Genomic DNA, 21,005 nt, shown 5'->3' with positions numbered 1-21,005 from the left:
ATGGAAGGCTTATGCAAGGTCAAAAGTGGGAGGAGCCACAGGTACACTCACAGGACAGGGCGGAGCCAGGTATTCAGGAAACCAGTTCAGCAGTTCACCCATGTTTTTTTAATTGTCCGACAGGATCACGTGGGGTTAAGCCAGTCCAGTAGCTTGATCTTCCATAGTGGCGGGAGCAGCCAGGGCTGCTGTCTTGGCCCAGACCTCCAGCGCTGTGTTGACCTGCTGGGGACATGATGGCTTGGCCGGAGTGACTGGGGTGGGGGGATGGTGCAATGGTACATATTGCTTATCTGCAGAAGGGGGGTGGTGCTTGGTGGGTGTGTTGCTCAGGGGCCCCCGTGTGCATGAGATCCCGGATGGAGACCATTTCCTCGCACCATCTGGGTAGGCTAAATATGCTTATTGGGGGTTCAGGTGGGGGAGCTGAAACCTTTGTACCAGGGGGGGTCAGTTTTATGGCCATTCACGTGTTCTTGTACCAGGACCAGCCGTGGAGATGTCAGCTAGGATGGTCCCCAACATGAACTTCCTGGGGAAGGAGAAAATTATTTCACGGAGGGTAGCCGTAGTGGCAGTACACAGTGATTGAGTGGTGTAGAGCACCTCTGGAAGGACCTCCTGCCAGTGGGACAGGCAATCGTCTGGACTTTAGGGCAAGGAGTATGGCCTTCCACATGGTGCAGTTCTCTCACTCTACCTGACTGTTCCCCTGGGGATTATAACTCGTGGTCCTGCTGGTGGCGATACCCCTGGCCAGTAGGAATTGGTGCAGTTCGTCGCTCATAAACGAGGAGCTCCGGTCACTGTGGATGTACAATGAGTACCCGAACAGGGAAGTCCATGCTCAGGCGCTTGAAGGGCACCTGGCTTTTATCAGCTGCGCCCTGTCCAGTTAGAAGTGTTGCTTGCCCTCTGCACACAGCCTGAGGTCCCTGATCGTGTCTCTGACATCCCTGATGAGCACAGCAGGTTCCGAGATTTGATAAAGTGAAAAAAAGTCTCGTGACACAGGGGTGGCAGAGGTCGTTGTGGAGGGCTTTGAGGTGATAGACCTGTGTGTTGGCACACCTCTCGTGACAGAGGATCTGAAGGCTTGTTGAGCTTCCCCGGCTGGTACAGGATGTCATAGATGTAGGTGGAGACATCGATCCTCCACCTCAAAATTTCATCGTTCTTTATTTTATCCTGCTGTATATTGTTGAACATGAATGCCACAGCGCGTTGGTCCATGAGCAAGGTAAAATGTCTACCGGCCACATAGTGCCTCCAGTGCTGAATTGCGCCAGCTATCACCTGAGCTTCCTTCTGTATAGAGGAGCGTCAGACTTCAGGGCCCTGGAGGGTACGGGAGAAAAATGCAACGGGGCAGCCTGCCTGATTAAGGGTGGCAGCCAGGGCGAGATCAGATGCATCAATCTCTACCTGGAAGGCAGCCTGTGCTTCATTTGTACGGGGAACAGAGGTGGACCTGATAAGGGGAGGGCTTTATCCTGTTCGCCAACTTCACCCCCAACTGTAAGTCAGTCACTACAAAGAGCAGGTGATTCAGTGATAACTGGGCATTTATAAAGGAGGAGGTATGACAACTCCTGGATGAGGGGATTATCGAGGCCAGCACCAGCCCCTGGAGAGCTCAGGTAGTAGTGGTCAAGGGTGGGAGTAAACGTAGAATGGTGATCGACTATAGTCAAACCATTAATCGCTACAAACAGTTGGATGCCTAACTCCTCCATCACATCGCGGATATGGTCACCCTAATCGCTCAGTATCATGTGTTCTCTACCTGAAATCTGTCTACCACCAACTCCCCATCCACCCTGAGGATCATCAGTACACAGCTTTCAAGGTGGACGGTCTCCTCTACCACATCCTCAGGGTCCACTTTGGTGTCACCAATGGCATTTTCATTTTCCAACAGGAGATGGACTGGATTGAAGACCAAAATAACATGCATCCCATCTTCCCATATCTGGATAACATCACAATCTGTGGCCATGACCTGCAAGACCATGACGTGAACCTCCAGAAGTTCATCATCACCACCAAATGCATGAATCTGACCTACGATAAGGATAAGTGTGTTTTCTGCACTGGCGATCCTTGGCTGCGTCATGGAGAATTGGGTAATTGGCCCTGACCCCGACCGGATGTGACCTTCCCCACAGCCTCAAGGCCCTGAAAAGGTACCTGGGGGTGAAGTTGGTGAACAGCGGTGGGGGGGTCAATGCGGAGATCACACATTTGTTGGGCCAGCAGGGGAGGGGGGGGAACAGAACGGCCAGTTGAGGAACTGCGGGTTGCCAACTGTGAGGGTGGGAGAGGGCCATCATATTGGATAGTGATACTCTTTAAGTGGCACTGGAAATCTAGCCCAAATGGTACCGGCATGCAGAGCAGTGGCATAATGAGGAGCTTAAAGTCGTGCCCCGTATGGTCAACATCACCAGAGCGTAGCTGAGGATTTCTGCAAAGTGAGACTTTGAGGCTACAGCAACTTTATAGGTGACCAGTTTAGCTTCAAGGGAGCAACGTTGGACAATGTCAGGATGAATAAAGTTCTCAGTGCTCCCACTTCCAAAAAGGCATTTAGTCACCTGGTCATTGATGGAGATGTCCATCATGGAGCTGGCGAGTTGGTGAGGGCTGTTCTGGTCCAGCACCACCAAAGCCAGGGTCGGTCTGTTGTCTGACCCGTGCTGAGTCTCCATCAAGGGACATGATGGCGGCATTCACACAGTGGTGTGGGTCTCCCTGGAAGTCGGGGGCATCCAAAATGGCAGCCCCCATGTTGCGACGTGGTCATCCCCAGAAAGTGCTAGTGTTCAAGATGGTGGCTGCCATGCCGCGCATGTGGTGGTGCTGGGACTGGAGGGCTGCAATCAGTATACTCTTGCATAATGGCCCTTCCTCCTGCACTTGGAGCACGCCACATCTCTCACCGGGCAACATTTTTGGGGTGTTTTGCCTGGCCACAGAAGGTGGACTTAGGAGACAGCAGCTGTGGTGGGCTCATTAATCGGGTGCAGTAGCAGACTGCTGGCCTATAGACCCATGTCCCAGAATGGTGACCCATGTGCGGACGGCGATCTCCAGTGAATTCACCCTTTTAAGTCTAACTTACTCTGCTCAAGTAACTGCTGGTGCATGTAGTCAGACCTGATGCCTGCAACATAGGAGTCCTGGATCATGTCCTCCGTGTTTTGGGCAGCTGATACTGCCTAGCAGTTCCACGCCCACACAAGACCTGCAGGGTTCAATTCGCCCAGTCGGTGTCTGTGCCTGGCGTATACTTCATTAACTTTCTCCCTGTATTGTCTCTTGAGTATATCCATTGCTTCCACCTTTGTGGTGGTGTTGCTGATCATTGGGAAAACTTGGAGTCTGACCCGGGAGAAGAGGAGATGCAGTCTGTTTGCATTGATAGCTACTATGCCGGCTGAGTTTTGTAGGAAGAACTTGAAACAGTGTAGCCAGAGTTCGAAGCTGTCTGAGGCATCAGGCAACTGTGGGTCAATCTCTAGCTTGTCAGAATGAAAAGTCCTGTTTCTGTTTTTGCCTTGTCTGTGCTGCACACAATTTATTGCCCTCCACACCTCTCCCATCCATGTACCTGTCCAAATTCCTCTTAAATTGTCTAGCATGAGCAGAGCTCCAGAAATTTAAATAAGATCTGTTTTAAAGTGTTCTATGTGACCTACATTAAAAAAACCTGCCCCAATTTATCTCCCCAAACATATCTATATACAATATAAAGACAAAATAACCTGTCACAGTGTAATGCACGGAAGGTTTAGTTTGTTGAACAAGTTTCAAACTGTCGACGTAATATCGTGGGTTGTAAAGTCTGTACTGTGCTGTAAAGATCAATGTTTGATGTAAGAATCTGCTAGCTGTTAGAAATAAACTGCTCTTGAACCTAATTTTTGGGTTGGCCTTTGCCCGAAGATAGTAGTGAGAAGAGGTGGTGACCATGTGGTGGGCATCCTTTATGACATTGGCTGCCTTCTTGGGGCAGTGTCTCGCATTGTTATCTGCAATGGATGGGAATTTGGAGCCTGTGACAAACCTGGGTATGTTCTCTACCTTCTGCAATCTTCAGCATTTGATTTCCAAAACCACAATTGTGATGCCAGATAGTGACTTTCCACATTGCACCTGTAGAGGTTTGACAGACATTCCACAACACCTTAGACACCTTAGAAGGTTGGTTTGTCCTTTTCACAGTTGGCTCAACGTGATCGCTCCTGAAAAGGTCTTCTGGAATAATGATCAACCTATCGCCTTCCAGCCTCTGTCTTCCCTCTTCCCTCCACACCACCTCTTTTCCTTTGCAGATCCACTGATTTCTTCCAGCAGTTTAGGTTTTGCTCCAAGTTCCAGCATCTGCAGTGTCTTACCTCTCCAGGACTGGGCATAGTCAGCTGAGTGTGAACAATGGCAGCTCACTACCAAAACAGTAGTGGATAGTCCCCACTTTTGGAATCGAAATGGGGAAAATATCAGGAAATTAAAAAAAGAGGAACTTTAGCATTAAATTTATTTTTGTCTGTAATTCAGAGATGCAGCGCAGTTACAGACCATTCTGGCTCACTAGCCTATACCACCTGAATACACCCATGTGACCAATTAACCACACAATTATCCTGTACTTTTTTGGAATGTGGGAGTGAACCAGAGCATCCACAGGAAACCTGTGTGGACACGGGAGGATCATAAGAACTTTTGACAGGCGGCAACTGTTATGTATACGACAGCAGTGATAAACATTAGCCTGGATAGTGTTATATTTTAAATAAAATTTTTAATTATTAACTCTAATTTAACTAACTTATCTAAACTTAACTAAGTGTAACTATGTACAGATATATTGGTGTGTGAGGGACACCCTAAACCACTACAGCTCAAGGCTCAATTCTGGGAAGGTAGTTCCAAGTTCAAAGTTTAGAAATTCGGTGATGATACGTTTGGCATGAGATTGATGTGACATGCTGGCTTTAAATGGTTGAGGCACGCAGGCCTCAGATGAATGGTGAGACACGCAGACTTTAAGACTTTAAGACTTTAAGACAAGCAGTTCCTGAAGTGGTTGAAAGAGACATGGGGGAGGGTGGGAGGGTGGAGGTGAGGTGGTGAAAGAAGGTTGCTTACTCATGACACCCCTGATTGAGATGCTTCGGAGAAATTTCCTTTTTAGATGAATGCTTTCTTCTGCAATTAAAACCCTTTTCATGGGACAGTCAAATAGAGTGCAGTATTTCCTCTGAAACTTTAAAGCCCTCTTTGTGGTTCAGTTGAAGTGGTCTCTCATCCCTCTATAACCAAAAGGAGGAATTGTGATATTCTGTCTGTAACCACACAATGAGGCCAAGTGAGTTTCTCATTCCCACAGAGGAAGTTGAAGATCTGTTTACTCTTGTGCTGCTTCCTTAAAAATGGCCTCCCTGAGCAAACTGTGTACTGTCTTTTAAAAAGCTGGTCACATGGTCTCTGCCCCTGCCTTCTCCAGGGAAGCTCCCCTTCACTCTGCAAATGTATCAACATTTTGGAACCTGGTGTCTTCAAAACCTGCTGCTGGTTCACAATCTCTTTCCAAAACCTACAGACTTTTTCTAAATCTGTTCTCTTAAAGGGACAGTCCCACTCAAATCAAATGAACTGAAAAAATTGAAGATTCTGTAAAAGTACTAGCTGCTACACTACCACCCTATATTTAGCAAAGTACTTTTGATGACCTGTCATTTGTGGGCTCTCACTAAGTCTGTACCCTCTGCTTTACTCAAGGACTTTGGCAGAGACTATGCTTCCAACTCCTAACTACCCCAAATGAACCCAAGTTTCGAGGAAAGGGCAATGTAATATACTGAGGAAACCTGGGACTATTATATGCTAGAGCATGAACACTAACACTGTAAGAGCCACATCACACTTGAGAGTGATGCATGTGCGATGAGACACGACATCACAGAGGCTTTAAAAAAGTGCAAGCTGGCATTCAAAAGTTTCCTCAAGGGAGCTACACAAGAAGAAAAGGACGGGGGAGCGAGGACTAGACCTGTTTAATAGCTGGGAGCTGACTGAAGAGGAAGAAAATAACCCAGAAAGGATATTATAAAAATTTTCCTCTCATCTGGAACCGAAATCCAACCATAGAATAAAGTGATATGAGTTCCAGGGATTAAAACAAGATCCTGACGAGTCGGTAGATAATTTCCTCACAAGGCTAATGAATATTGCTGCAAAATGCAAGTTGAAAGAAATAGAGGAGAGAATAGTTGACCAACTAATCTGGGGAAGCACTCATCCTGAAGTCCAGAAAGCTCTCATAGGAAAAGACAGATTGAAACAAGCAGATGCCGTAGACACAGCTCAGGCCTTTGAGGCCACTAGGAGGCAAATGCAATCCCTCTCCATGCAGGCCAACATGCAACACAGTGACGGAAGGGGTGATGCCATAAAGCGTACACAGAAAATGCCACAGACATCTGAGAACTGTAGGAGGTGTGGCAGACTACGCCCCTTCGATGACTGCAAGAAATGCCCCGCGTATGGTTTGAAGTGGAGGACCTGGGGGAAGGCCAATCACTGGGAAAAGATGTGTAGGTCTGGCATGAGAAAGCAAGAAGGCAGAAGGAAAGTACATCACATCGAGGGAAGCAACAGCAGCGACTCCGACTCACTGACGCTCGACATCGAAACAATACTCAGACATGAGACATCCAAGAAAGAAGGAAGGAAAAAGTGAATTGCACACCACGATCCAAGTGAAAAGAAATAAACCGACAATATTCAATTTGATAATAAAGTTGGACACTGGATCACAAAGCAACGTCCTCCTGCTCAGACTGTACCATTAGATGTTCCCCAAACACATGGTGAATGGATACCTGGAGGAAGGCATGCTAGAAGTCATAAATGTCACACTCACAGCCTACGGTATAATGTAAATAATGTAAAGAAAAGAGCACCATCTGCACATTCTTCATGGTTGATTCCAATAGACCAGCAATCCCAGGCCAGAATAGTTGTCAGGAATTACTGTTAATCTCTATAAACAATGAAATCAGGGAGAAGGAAATGTCCAAGAGGATCAACAGTGACACCCCACCTGAACAACGCCAAACATGACAGATTCTGAATGACAGAAAGCACAAGACAACCATGCCCAGCAAAATCTGAAAGTTGACTAACATACAAGAGGGAAGTTGTTAACATTATAACAAACAGGCACAAACATGACCAGAACTCTTCACAGGGCAGCATGTGCATGTTCAAGAGCCAGTGATAAAATCCTAAAGTCCAGTTAGAAAAGCTGAAGTCATACATCATGAGTCCGAATCTGGCAGGCAGCTGAGACGAAACAGGGCCTACATTTGCCCAACACCAGATCGGATACAAAAAGCACCGGAAGCATCAGCATCTTCTGTAATTCCAACAAATTGTGAGGGAATGCGAGGCGGAACCTTAACCAACAACACCACAATGACTGCACAGCAAGCAGCAGGAGAACCGCAGAATCAAACAGTTGCAACAAGGTCGACGAAGTGAACCACCAGCGTGATTCCGCTGAAAAGAATATAGAATCGCAAAGGTGTAAATAGAATAGTTAATTCTCAATTGCAATTGCAGATAAAGAAGTGGTAACGACTTATATTTAAGAAATTTTAAATTTTAATATATTTTTAAAAATTTAATAATTTCTTTATTAAGAAGGGGGAATGTTATATACTGAGGAAACCTGGGACTATTTTATGCTAGAACATGAACACTAACACTAAAAGCCACTTCACACTTGAGAGTGATGAATGCGCAGTGAGACACATTGTATCAATACACGACCCAGTCACTGAATGTGAATAAAGAAATGTGCTGTTAAACCTACAACCCTTTCTAGCGTTTATTAAGACCTCCGATGGTACAACCTGGACACAACAGGCAGGATGTTCAATCTCAGTTCTGTCTAATTGCTATTAAAGATGTCTCATTCCTCCCTTCATGGTGGAGGGATTTAATTTTTTTAAAAATTTAAATTAAAAAAAAAATTTTAAATGTAACTTTTAATTTAAAAAAAATGTAGACATACATACATCAGGACATTTCAGCCCACGATTCCATGCCACCCAATTTACACACAATTAACACAATTAACAATTACACCCCTGCTACATGTCGAATGGTGGGAGGAAATCAGAGACCCTGGGGAAAACCCATGCAGACACGGGGAAAACAAACAAATTCCTTACTGACAGCGTGGGATTCGAACCCCAGTCCCGATCACTGGCGGGAACTAGTAGAGCTCTGTCAGAATGAGAGTTGGTCAGGGTGATGGGAGAAAAGCAGGAATTCCCTGCTTATGTGTGCACCACCCATGCACCATTATATTGTGTTTGGACACGCCCCTCGCTGACTGTGCCTGAAGCTCCTCCCTCTGGCCCCTGATAAAAGGTGACTGTGCCACAGCACCCTCCTCAGACCAGGGCAGTCGACCAGCATGGATGGACATCTATTAAGCTTTTTTAGGTGCATTCTCCGCTAAGAATGTGCCTGAAGAAGCAGAAGCGGCCTTTTAAATTTCCATTAAGGTGGCAGCGTTTAAAACGCAGCGCTGGCCACCTGAAAGGACAGCTGTGCCAGGATGTGCATCTGAACGCATTCCGGCTCCTGTCCCTTGGGCTGTCAAGTTAGGATGGCTGGCTGTCAACTGGGACAGCCAGCGTGGGCTATCAGCACAGGGATGTCCCCACACTGATTCCACTGCCCCACTCTCTCCCCACTCATGGGGCTGGAGCAGCCAGTGGGGGAGGAGAATGGAGCACCGGTGGTCGAGTACGGGGGGTGGAGCACTGGCGGGGGTGGTACAGGGGCTTGTGCGGCCGGCGGGGAAGGAGGCTGGAGCACTGGCGGGGAGAAGGAGGCTGGAGCAGCCGGCGGGTGAGTGTGGGGGCTGGAGCAGCTGGTGGGGGGTTATGGGGGCTGGAGCAGCCGATGGGTGAGTACTGGGGCTGGAGCGGCTGGCAGAGGAGGAAGCTGGAGCACCGGCGAGGGAGAATGAGGCTGTTGCACTGGCGGGTAAGTATAGGGGCTGGAGCAGCCAGTGGGGTAGGAGGCTGGAGCACTGGCGGGTCAGTACGGGGGCTGGAGCACCAGTGTGGGGGTACGGTGGCTGGAGTGGCTGGTGGGGGAGAAGGAGGCACTCGAGTCGGGTACCGGCATTACTTTGGCCAGTCCAAAAATCAGTCACGGCTGCTTGACAGTGTGGGGACTGATTTCGTGAGTAGGGAGAGAGCAGGGCAACGGGATCAGTGTGGGGACATTCCCACGCTGACAGCCTGCGGCAGCCATCCGACAGTGTGAGGTCTGGGAGAGGAGCTGTCAGGTGCTGGCCAGCTGACTGTCACCCAAAGGCAGCAGCTTTTAGGCGGCTGCATTCAGATGGCTGGGGAGGCCACTGTGCTGTGGCCTCTCGGAGGAGATTTACCAAACTCACCTTGCAGGCACCTCCTGCACATTCACTTGGCCTTCCCACAGCCATATTTTGCCAAAATATGCAGCTTTACAAGCGGGTCAGTTGGCCACCTGAAAGTGCCTCTTCTATAGTAAATAAAAGCCCATCAGTTTCTCTGCAACTTCTAGTTGATGTTATTTATTGTGCATCAATTTTATTCAGAACAGTTTTTTTGGTAACGGAGCAGATTCTGAAGCCAGAAAAGCTGGACCTTGACCCACAATTGCCTGACACATCCAACAGCTTCATACTCTGGCCTGCGTTGCTTGGAAGCATTCCTGCAGGCCTCCTCTACTATTGATTGATCAGAGGGTGACAGGATACAAGTACTGTACTCCTGGATCAGGCCCCTGGTAGACTTGATGATCAAGGACACCAAGGCAATGGAAATACTGAAAAGCTAGTACCAGAGGAAGGTCAATGAGGTCTACACTAGGCACTCCTGGCTGCTCAAAAACAATGACCCAGGGAATCAAGCGCCGAGTACCTTAGGGCCCTTGGATGGGCCTGCTACTGCCACAGTGAACACAGAGCACTTGATCAGAGATGCCTATGTCGCAGGCATAAGATCCAACTACATTGGCCAGAGACCATTGGAGCAGGTTGAGCTCAATCTAAAGAAGGGAGCCGAACTAGCGGACACACCAGCTGCTCAACTGGCTGACATTCGCAGGGCCTGTCCTACTCTGGAAAATTGTGAGCAGCCATATGTTTGACCCAATGGTCGAAAGGGTCCATTTCATCCATTCCAACCCCAAATACACCTACGTGGTTTACCCCATTGGGCGCAAGGACATGGTCTCCATTCAGGAGCTGGTGCCTTCAGGTGTCCCTGAGACCATTGCCGACCATCCCACACCCCATTCATCTACTGTTATTCACGATGAACCAGTGTCATGGCATGTTACCTCTGCCCCATGTCAAATCCAGGACCACACATACACCGACAACACATACAGGTGTGGCAGACCAACCAAAATTCAACACCTGCTCCACAGCTGGCACTACAACAGTCACAGTGGCAGACCAGACCACCCCACTGGACTCCCTCTAAACACAAGAGATGTATGGGGTAAACCACTGTATCCATGTTTGTACTCGGACGCGCCCTTGCTGACTGTGCCTAGGCTCCTCCCACAGACCCTTGAATAAACGCAACTGTGCCACAGCCCCTTCCTCAGTCCAAAGCAGTCAACCAGCATGGACGGACATCCATTTTGTGAATAAAAGCCGATCAGTTTCTCTGCGACTTCTGGTCTTTGAAATTATTGATGGTGCATCAGAGATAAAAATCGATGCTACAACTGCTTCAGTGTTTCAACAAAATAGTTGATGCTTCAATATCTGTTGCATTGTGAATTCTCTGAGAAAACTGACCAACATTCATGGCTTAATAGTATTTTTACATGGTCACCAATGTAATTTATCTCATGTTTATAGAATGTTTATTCACCAAGGCAAATAGCGCCTTTGGAAGACTACACAAAAGTGTCTGGAAAAACAACCACCTGAATAAACACACAAAGATCAGCGTGTACAGAGCCGTTGCCATACCCACGCTCCTGTTCGGCTCCGAATCATGGGTCCTCTACCGGCATCACCTACGGCTCCTAGAACGCTTCCATCAGCGCTGTCTCCGTTCCATCCTCAACATTCATTGGAATGACTTCATCACCAACATCGAAGTACTCGAGCTGGCAGAGTCCGCAAGCATTGAATCCATGCTGCTGAAGACCCAACTGTGCTGGGTGGGTCACGTCTCCAGAATGGAGGACCATCGCCTTCCCAAGATTGTGTTATATGGTGAGCTCTCCACTGGCCACCGAGACAGAGGTGCACCAAAGAAGAGGTACAAGGACAGCTTAAATAAATCTCTTGGTGCCTGCCCCATTGACCACCGCCAGTGGGCTGATATCGCCTCCAACCGTGCATCTTGGCGCCTCACAGTTCGGCGGGCAGCAACCTCCTTTGAAGAAGACCGCAGAGCCCACCTCACTGACAAAAGACAAAGGAGGAAAACCCAACACCCAACCCCAACCAACCAATTTTCCCTTGCAACCGCTGCAACCGTGCCTGCCTGTCCTGCATCGGACTTGTCAGTCACCAACGAGCCTGCAGCTGACGTGGACATTACCCCTCCATAAATCTTCGTCCGCGAAGCCAAGCCAAAAAAGAAAGAAAATAGCTACCCGTGATGGCGAACCTCACAATACAACATAAACAATCTGCTTAGACAACATTAATATGGTCCCAGAGGCACATGGGGGCATTTATAAGCTTCAATGGAGGACCGCATATCTTTCAAGTTTTTATATTTAGACCGACAGCACAGTAACAGGGTATTTCAGCCCTCGAGCCTGTGATGCCCAATTACAACTGATTGACCTACAAACCCCGGTACGTTTTGAAGGGTGGGAGGAAACCAGGGCCCCACCCCCAGGGAAAACCCACACAGACATGGGGAGAACGCCGCCAACCGTGCTGCCCATTATGAAATGCCACAGCTTTCTCACTGACAAAAGACAAAAGAGGAAAAACCCAACACCCAACCCCAACCAACCAATTTTCCCCTGCAACCGCTGCAACCGTGTCTGCCTGTCCCGCATCGGACTTGTCAGCCACAAACGAGCTTGCAGCTGACGTGGACATTTACCCCTCCATAAATCTTCGTCCGCGAAACCAAGCCAAAGAAAGAAAAGAAAAGAAAAAGAAAAAAGAATTTGCTTTAAATGAAAACTGGATTCAAATTGCAAATTCACAAACGACATTAGTAGGCACATTCTATCTGTACAAACAATTTAGAAACAAGACACTGGATTGCCAATTCAGCCTATTTGATGCCTTGAGTGGATATTAAATATCTCATCAAACGATTGAAAGAAAGCTTTTCATTTACTAGATGGTACTTGTGATAGGAGTGGTTTGAATTGGAACCTTTAATCCAGGCAACCCTGTAGAGCGTTGGATTAAATTTTCAACCAAGTAATGTCCCTTCCTTATTATTTCAGTAATGTAACAGCTGAGGTCAACGCTTCAGGTGAGGGTTGAACTAGTACTGCATGGAATGGTTGCTAACAACTCGTGCGGATCTTGTGGTCATTCAGCTCCAGTGCATTCAATCCTCAAAATAGAGTTTTGCCGGTGCATTCTCCATCAAAGGCAGATTAAATATTGACCCTAGACTTCTTAGGAAGGTGAGAGGGAACCAGAGCACCCGTAGGAAACTTATGTGGACATGGAAAGAACGTACAAACTCCTGTAATAGCGTTGTGCGAGCTGCTACACCACCACACTAGATTTAGTAGAGTGCTTTTGGTGACCTGTCATATTTGGGCACTCTTACAGTTTAAAGTAAGTCTGTACTGGAGGACCCTGGCAGAGACTACACTTCCCTTCTCCCATCACCCTGTCCAACCATCATTCTGACAGAACTCGACTGGTTCCCATTGTTGAACAAACTCTGCTGCATGGATTTTGTGCAGCAAAACGAACACTCAGTCGTCATGGATCACTTTGGGCTGTCAGTGTAAGACGTATATAAATACAAATCCTTGCTTTGATGCAGGAAAAAACACAGTTGGAATAAATAATTCTGCATTGCTACTTCTGACTTGATATTGATTTGATGCCCCAAATTCACTGTACACTGATCAAATCTTAATGCAGTAACATTACCTTGATTTAGTTTGAGTCTTGTTACGAGCCCTGAAGACCCCAAAGTCCAGCAGCAATAGATATTCACCATGGTTACTTAAAAGTTGCTTTTAATTATCTTTAAACATGAAAACAGGATCAAACTTTAACTTATTACTATGAACTTACTTAACCTAACTTAACCCCCTTCTGATTCTAAGTGCACGTGTATGTAATGTGTGTGTGTGTAAGTTCAGAAAAGTTCACAGATTTACAGTCCAATCTCATTTCTCATTCTTCCAAATTTCACTGGTTGGAGGCAATTCTTATACTGTGTGCAGAATTTAACATTTATGAATTTTCAACAAGTTCTGGTGCTTAAAGGTAATTGGTTACCGCTCAGGAAGGTTCTTGTTGGTTTCGTTGCTCGTTAGACACACACAAACTGATTCCTTCCAATCAGCCACTTCAGTGTCTTGCCGAAGAAACTTTTCCCATCAGGGTTTTCCAAGTCATCACAGAGTTCCTTTAGTTTCCCTTATTTCAGGAGAAACACTCTAGCCAGACATTTCCTCTTGTATGGACCAAAAGGGTTTTCAACAGGCTGAACACAGAACTCACAACCTGACCTCAAAATGGGGTATCAACAAGCCACCTGCTTTCTATGACTGCAGAAACCAGTCCTATCTTTTTCTTAGAGAAAGTTTGTTTGGTCTCTCTCTCTCTCTCTCTCTCTCTCTCTCTCTCACTCTCTCTCTCTCTCTCTCTCTCTCTCTCTCTCTCTCTCCCTCTCTCTCTCTCTGCTTCTTGCAAAACCACATGACTTTCTTAGAACAGACAGGTTACAGCACTGGATCCAAACGTCTGAGCCCATTCATCTGTTGCTTTCAGAACAACAATCAATTTACACCTGCTGCTTTTGAAACTCTTTAGCCAAGCAGACTCCTTGTTTTATTGTCTTTGCAAAAGCTCTCGGTGCCTGAAGGACTCACATTCAGCAGAGCTCCTGCATTTTAAATGAGATCTATTTTGTGTTTGTATGTGACCTGTACTCTAAACCTCAACAATATATCTCCTTCAAAAACATATCTATATACCACATAAAATATGATGTAATCTGTCACAACATGCATAGCTGATATGCTTAAAGCATGCAAGGCTGTACTTGCTCTAGATGGCTTGCTCTCATAACCTTGGAAATACTATCATCAGGATTCATATTTGAACTTTCAGAGAACACTGATTGAGTCTCTATCTTCAACATTTTGCTCAGTACCGCACCAGTGGGGCTTTGCAACGTACATTCATCTGTTTCAGTTCCACTAACCTTTAATTCAGCTAATGAGGCCTGCAGCGCCTTGATTGTGTCCTATTATTGCTTGGTGGTTGAAGCAGCTTCTTCTATGATGGCTGTGTGGTGAATGTCTACCAGGCTGCCTGTCTCCCCTCTGGCGAGCCTTGCTGTACTAACATTGGCTGTGCATTATCTCTACTGTTAAGGACACTCCCCTTGGGTATAATTGTATATGCACCTATTGTCTTTCATTATTGTACCATGAGTTTCTGCTAATAAAAGCCATGATTATTGTTTGACCACATCATCTTTGTCTACTTCACCCACTGGCACTTCAATTTTATTAGCAGAAATAGATGCAGCCCTCAAGCCAGAGCGGCTGATAATCGACCAGTCTGCCCGAGTGCCAGAGAAATTTTCAACCACTGGATTGTTTGTTTTGAATACTACATGGCTCGAAACAATGTGATCGATGAGGTGATAGAGTGAGGTCACCTGAACTCTCTGCTGGGTGAGGTCCCTTTCGCCATAACGCAAGGAGCTACCACTCTGGCTATAGCCCGAGAACGTCTGACTGATTAATATGCAGTGCCATGGGATGTAGTGGTTGCTCGACACCAGTTGCTGACAAGATGCCAGAACTCCGGAGAAAGTGATGCTGCCTCTCTGGCAAACGAATTTGATTGTCAGGGTAGTCAATGTTCAACAACACTGCAATGCCTTGAAGGTGGATGCTTTTGACAAGGGGATTGACTCCAGTTACATCCAACAGAGGCTGCTGGAGACGGAGCCCTTAACCTACGTCTAGCCAAAACACTGAGAAGTGCCATGCTAGAAACCGAAAAGGAAACATCCAGGAGTGCTGGAACCCTGAAGGAAACCCTGAAAAATGCTACTTCTGTGATAAGAGCTGGCACCCCAGACAGAAGGGCCCGGCTCGATTTGCTACATGAAGCTATTGTGGGAAACTCAGCCACTTTCCTAAAGCATGTAGGGCGAAAAGTACTCCCAATGACAAGAAGAAGAGAAGCACCAAAAAAAATGCATCCTGGAGCTGCAGGAATGAGAACTGTGAAAAGGGGGAATTTTCAGATGAGCAGGCTGAATCGACTTCAAGTGACGGTGAGGTGAGATCCCCTGTGATAGCTCAATTGACTGTGAAGCTTGGAGGATGTTACAGACCGAAACGGTTGACTATGAAGGGGGAGGTGAATGGCGAGACTCTTGATTGTCTAATAGACTCAGGGAATACTGACAGCTACATCCATGAGAAAGTTGCCAGAGCCTTAAATTTGCGGAGATATCCAGCGAACTGAAAAATATCGATGGGTTGTCGTGAACTTACAAAAACTGTACGGGACACTATACCCCTAAGAGATGTGGCCCCGCCTGGTTTGCCCCTTCCTCACATGCCTACTCAGAGTGAGCCTGAGAGATTGGACTCACCCCCACCCCCCCCCCAACAGCCTATGACCCCTAGTGAGCATTCAGATGGTCATGGTGAGCTGGAGTGGGTCCAGAAGTCCAACCTTCCCTCACTACTGACCCAGGACCTGTACCAGTTCCCAAGGTTGCAAAGGAGCACCCATTTTGAGAAGAAGTACCAGAATTTGTAAATAACCTGATAGCTGACATATTCATAAAACATCTAATTATATTTCAATTGCTTGCTAGATACTAGCGTATTTTGGCTGTTACAGTATTCTCAATGCCAAACATGGTATCCATGTATCGCTTGCTTCAGTCTTTCCTAGCAGCTGTCCTTTTTATTTTAACCCTTCTTCTGCCAGGGGAGTGTGTGGTGAATGTCTGCCAAGCTGCCTGTCTCCCCTACTATGAGTTTCTGCTAATAAAAGCCATGATTATTGTTTGACCAAATTGTCTTTGTCAACTTCATCAACTGGCACTTCAGGCTGGCTCCAACCTCCTGCCAATCATTGTCGGTCCGCCTTGCGGCTCTTTGAGAGGAACTGCTTGCTCGAGCCCAACGATACTTCTCCATCTTGGGTTCTTCACATTGCAGCCTGACTTTTCCTGGCTTATCCTGGTTCCTGGATTTGTATCTTGCAAATTGGTCCCTTTAAGAGAATTCTCTGAATTGTCTTTGTGTGGTTCTGCTCACAGTCTTTCTTATCAGGTATTTATAATAACATTAAGAACACATTCTTCTGGACTTCCTGCCAGATTCTGCTACTTATCTTCCCAAGGTCACAAGTATCTTCCTAGATTTTGACTCAATTTTAAAACTGCGCATGTTCTCATGGAGGCTTCTGGAATATTCTATTTTTACAGCGAGAATGTCTCTTGTCTTTTAACATTTTGAGTTCTTTCAGACAAATATTATGAGCCTTTCTTCCAAACAAAGATCACAATTATAATTTTCTTTGAATCAAAGTATAGATGACATTTTCCAGGTTCTAGTATTTCCTAATTTCAAAATGTGTCATCTTCAAGGAAACGTAAGGACGATATTCCGAATTACTATCTTATTAATCCAAAAAGTCAAACTTTGTAAATGCAGCTTTATGTAGCTTTAATTCAATGATAAAATGAATAAACATTTTGTATAACTTCACATTAAGACTTTCATAATGCTGAATAAACAAAACATTTGAATAAAGATATAATGATATTCAACTTTAAAGAGATATGCAAGAAGAAATAAGACAAAATAAGATTAAATAAGATGAATTCAAAGAAAATTATCTCGAGCTCATGTTTCCTTCATAGGTCGTTGAAGAATGAGATGCAAGCTCTTAGACTATGTGGATATTACGAGACATTACACCATAGTCATTTTGGTAACACTTCCAACAATATTCTTTCAAAGAGATAGGCACACAATTAACTAAGAATCAAAAACACAAGGTTTTAGGGTGTCTGTGGAATCTTTCAACCAGGCCGTTGGACTGGCTGTCGTGCAATGGAGCCATGTTCCCAACAGACAAAATAACGTGTCCCATAGAACAGAGGTAAACTGTGGACCCCTTCGGAGGTGACGTGGGAAGGAAGACCAAAACAAGATACCCAGGCTGAAGACTCGGTGGAGGAATCCAACAACTGGACCGGTTCTGGCCACCTAGTGAACCTGTTCACAATGGTGATCTTGTACTTTGACCCACATGACACCAGGAGTGGGCTGACAATGTCAACATGCACTTGGTCGAACCTTCATTGCAGTGACCTGTCGGGTTTAAGTGATACCTTCTCGTGTCACCTCACCTAGCCATCTGGCAGTTTGTGCATGTCTTAGCCCAGTAGGTGACCTGCTTCCGGAGTCCATGCCAGATGAATTTGTCAGAAACCACATGGACCATCGCACAAAGTGAGGGGTGTGCCAATTAATGAAGTGCGTCGAAAATGTGTCATCTCCAGGCAGCTGGGATGATGGGGCAAGGCTGATCCGCGAACACATTGCAAAGGAGACTTGTTCCTTTAGGTTCAAAGTCGATGTCCTCAAGGCACAGATCAGTGACTGCTGGAATCTCTTCGTCTGGTTGTTACACTTCAACAAGCACCATAGAGTCAATCCCCAGAGATGGGGATCGCAATGCCTGAATGCAGGAGCTGGACAGTGCATCCGCTGCCACGTTACTTTTACCAGAGTTGTGCTTAATGGTGAGCTCGGATATGTAAGGGAGCTGGCGCTGCTGTTGGGCTGACCATGGATCACTTTTGTGAAGGTAAATGTTAATGGTTTGTGGTCCATGAATACTGTGAAGTCCCTGCCCTCCAGGAAATAACAGAAATGTTGAACTGTCAGGTACAGGACCAGTAGCTCCCTATCGAAAGGGTTATATTTTGTCTTGGGGGGTCGTAGGTGCCTACTAAAGAATGCGAGGCTTCCAGAGTCCATTGATGCTCTGCTCCAATACTGCGTCCACTGCTGAATCTGACTGCTAATGCAGTCAGCATGTCCATTTGTGGGTGGACCAGCAGGGTTACCTTTGCCAGGGCGCTTTTTGTGTTCTCAAATGCTGCTGCAGCTTTGTCTGACCATTCTAGGTCCATGACTTCTATGGGCATGAGGTTGAAGAGGGCCTTCATGATCTGGGCTGTGGATGGTAGAAATTTATCATTCCTACAAACTCCTCTAGGCCTTTGCCTGAGGGCGGTTTTGCGATTTTGAGGATGGCCTCCACTTTGGCTGGTAATGGGACGACACCCTGGCTCCTGATCTGAAGTCCCAAGAAGTCAATTGAGGACAGCCCGAATTTACCCTTCACGGGGTTTATTATTTGACTGGTCTTGTAAGCGGTGGCAGAGTAAATGCAGGTTCTGCAGGAGCTCTTTGTGGGAGTGGCTGGTGACGAGTATGTCATACAAGTACACGAAGAGAAAGCCCGTTCCTCGCACCACTGCATCCATAAGCCGTTGGAATGTCTATGCAGCATTCTTAAGGCCAAGCAGCATATGGAGAAACTCGAAAAGACCAAATGGTACTATGATAGCAGATTTGGTTACGTCTTGTGTGTTCACTGGGATCTCGTACCCAATCAATCTTTGAGAATACCCTGGTCCCATGGAGATTTGTGATAAAGTCCTGTATATAAGGCACAGGGTAGTGGTCTGCGATGGTGGCATCGTTGAGCCGCCTGAAATCCCCACCTGGTCTCCCATCTTCTGTAGCCTTGGGCACCATGTGAAGTGGGGAAGGCCATGGGCTGTCAGACCTGCACATGATTCCCCATTTCCTCCATCTTGAGGAGTTATTGTTTGGCCAGGCTCAGCTTGTTGGGTGGTAGTCTGTGGGTTTGGGCATGAAGTGGAGGTCCTTTCTTCAGGACATGATGTGCGACGCCATATTTGGCCGTGGCCGTGGAGAACTATGGTGCTGTGATATCTGGGAACTCCACAAGAACCTTGGCAAATTCATTAGTGGAGTACACCACTGAGTCCAAATGTGGGCGGGCAGTTTGGCTTCTCCTAAGTGGAAAGATTGAAAGATTTTCATATCCCCCAACTTGTGCCCTTTTAAATGTAACAGTAGTGAGTGAGCTCTGAGAAAGTCCACTCAAAGCAACGGCTGAGAGTCTGCAGACATTGTGAATCTCCAGGAGAATTTGTTGCCACCGAACCGCAAAGGCATGGTTCGCACACTGGTTCAGGTGTCATATCCGGTCAGGGAAAGGACACTAATTTCAGCTCCTGTGTTGCGTAGAAACTTTCACCCGGAGAGTTTGTCCCATGCATAAAGCAGGCTGTTACGGTGGCCAGCTGCCATAGCCATTAATGATGATTGGCCCTGGTATTTCCCAGAAATGGACACAGTGGTCGGCAGTGGCATGCTCCAGAACCCTATCTTCTTTCTTCTTTGGCTTGGCTTCGCGGACGAAGATTTATGGAGGGGTAATGTCCACGTCAACTGCAGGCTCGTTTGTGGCTGACAAGTCCGATGCGGGACAGGCAGACACGGTTGCAGTGGTTGCAAGGGAAAATTGGTTGGTTGGGGTTGGGTGTTGGGTTTTTCCTCCTTTGTCTTTTGACAGTGAGGTGGGCTCTGTGGTCTTCTTCAAAGGAGGTTGCTGCCCGCCGAATTGTGAGACGCCAAGATGCACGGTTTGAGGCGATATCAGCCCACTGGCGATGGTCAATGTGACAGGCACCAAGAGCTTTCTTTCGGCAGTCCTTGTACCTTTTCTTTGGTGCACCTCTGTCTCGGTGGCCAGTGGAGAACTCGCCATATAACACGATCTTGGGAAAGCGATGGTCCTCCATTCTGGAGACGTGACCTACCCAGCGCAGTTTGATCTTCAGCAGCGTGGATTCGATGCTGTTGGCCTCTGCCATCTCGAGTACTTCGATGTTGGAGATGAAGTCGCTCCAATGAATGTTGAGGATGGAACGGAGACAACGCTGGTGGAAGCGTTCTAGGAGCCGTAGGTGATGCTGGTAAAAGACCCATGATTCGGAGCCGAACAGGAGTCTGGGTATGACAACGGCTCTGTATACGCAAAACTTTGTGAGGTTACTCAGTTGGTTGTTTTTCCAGACTCTTTTGTGTAATCTTCCAAAGGTGCTATTTGCCTTGGCGAGTCTGTTGTCTATTTCGTTGTCGATCCTTGCATCCGATGAAATGGTGCAGCCGAGATAGGTAAACCCTATAGTTAGTGACAAAAACACCAAGAGTTTGTCTCAGTTACTTTTTTATTTGCGGTTGAATGTGTCCTCATCGCTGGTGCGCTTGGTGCGTGTCTTTGGACGTGATGCAGCACTAATTTCAGTGGGGCACCCGCCCTGCTGCTTCACATGCCATAGAACAACTACCACATGGGGTTCTGCAAAGTGTCCAGCGGCCAATGTGAGTTGGGTATCCTCTGGCATCTGCTCTTAGAATATTTCATCGAAAACCAAGCAAGATTTATGCCCATCTGTCAGTGCCAACATTAGCTCTGACGGGGCATGGTCACACAAGTCTTCCATACATCAGGAGAGACTGTATGTGTGGAGAAATAGGTATTTAAGAGCCAGATGCCTGCCCTGATCTGGTGGATCATGGAAAAAGTCAACTACTCAACCTGCTGTTTTCTGGTCGAGAGGGCTGACCACTATTTGATGAATATGGAATTGTGC

The sequence above is a fragment of the Narcine bancroftii genome, chromosome 3 (assembly GCF_036971445.1).
Source record: "Narcine bancroftii isolate sNarBan1 chromosome 3, sNarBan1.hap1, whole genome shotgun sequence".
Lineage (NCBI taxonomy): Eukaryota > Metazoa > Chordata > Chondrichthyes > Torpediniformes > Narcinidae > Narcine > Narcine bancroftii.
This window is presented reverse-complemented; position numbering follows the sequence as displayed.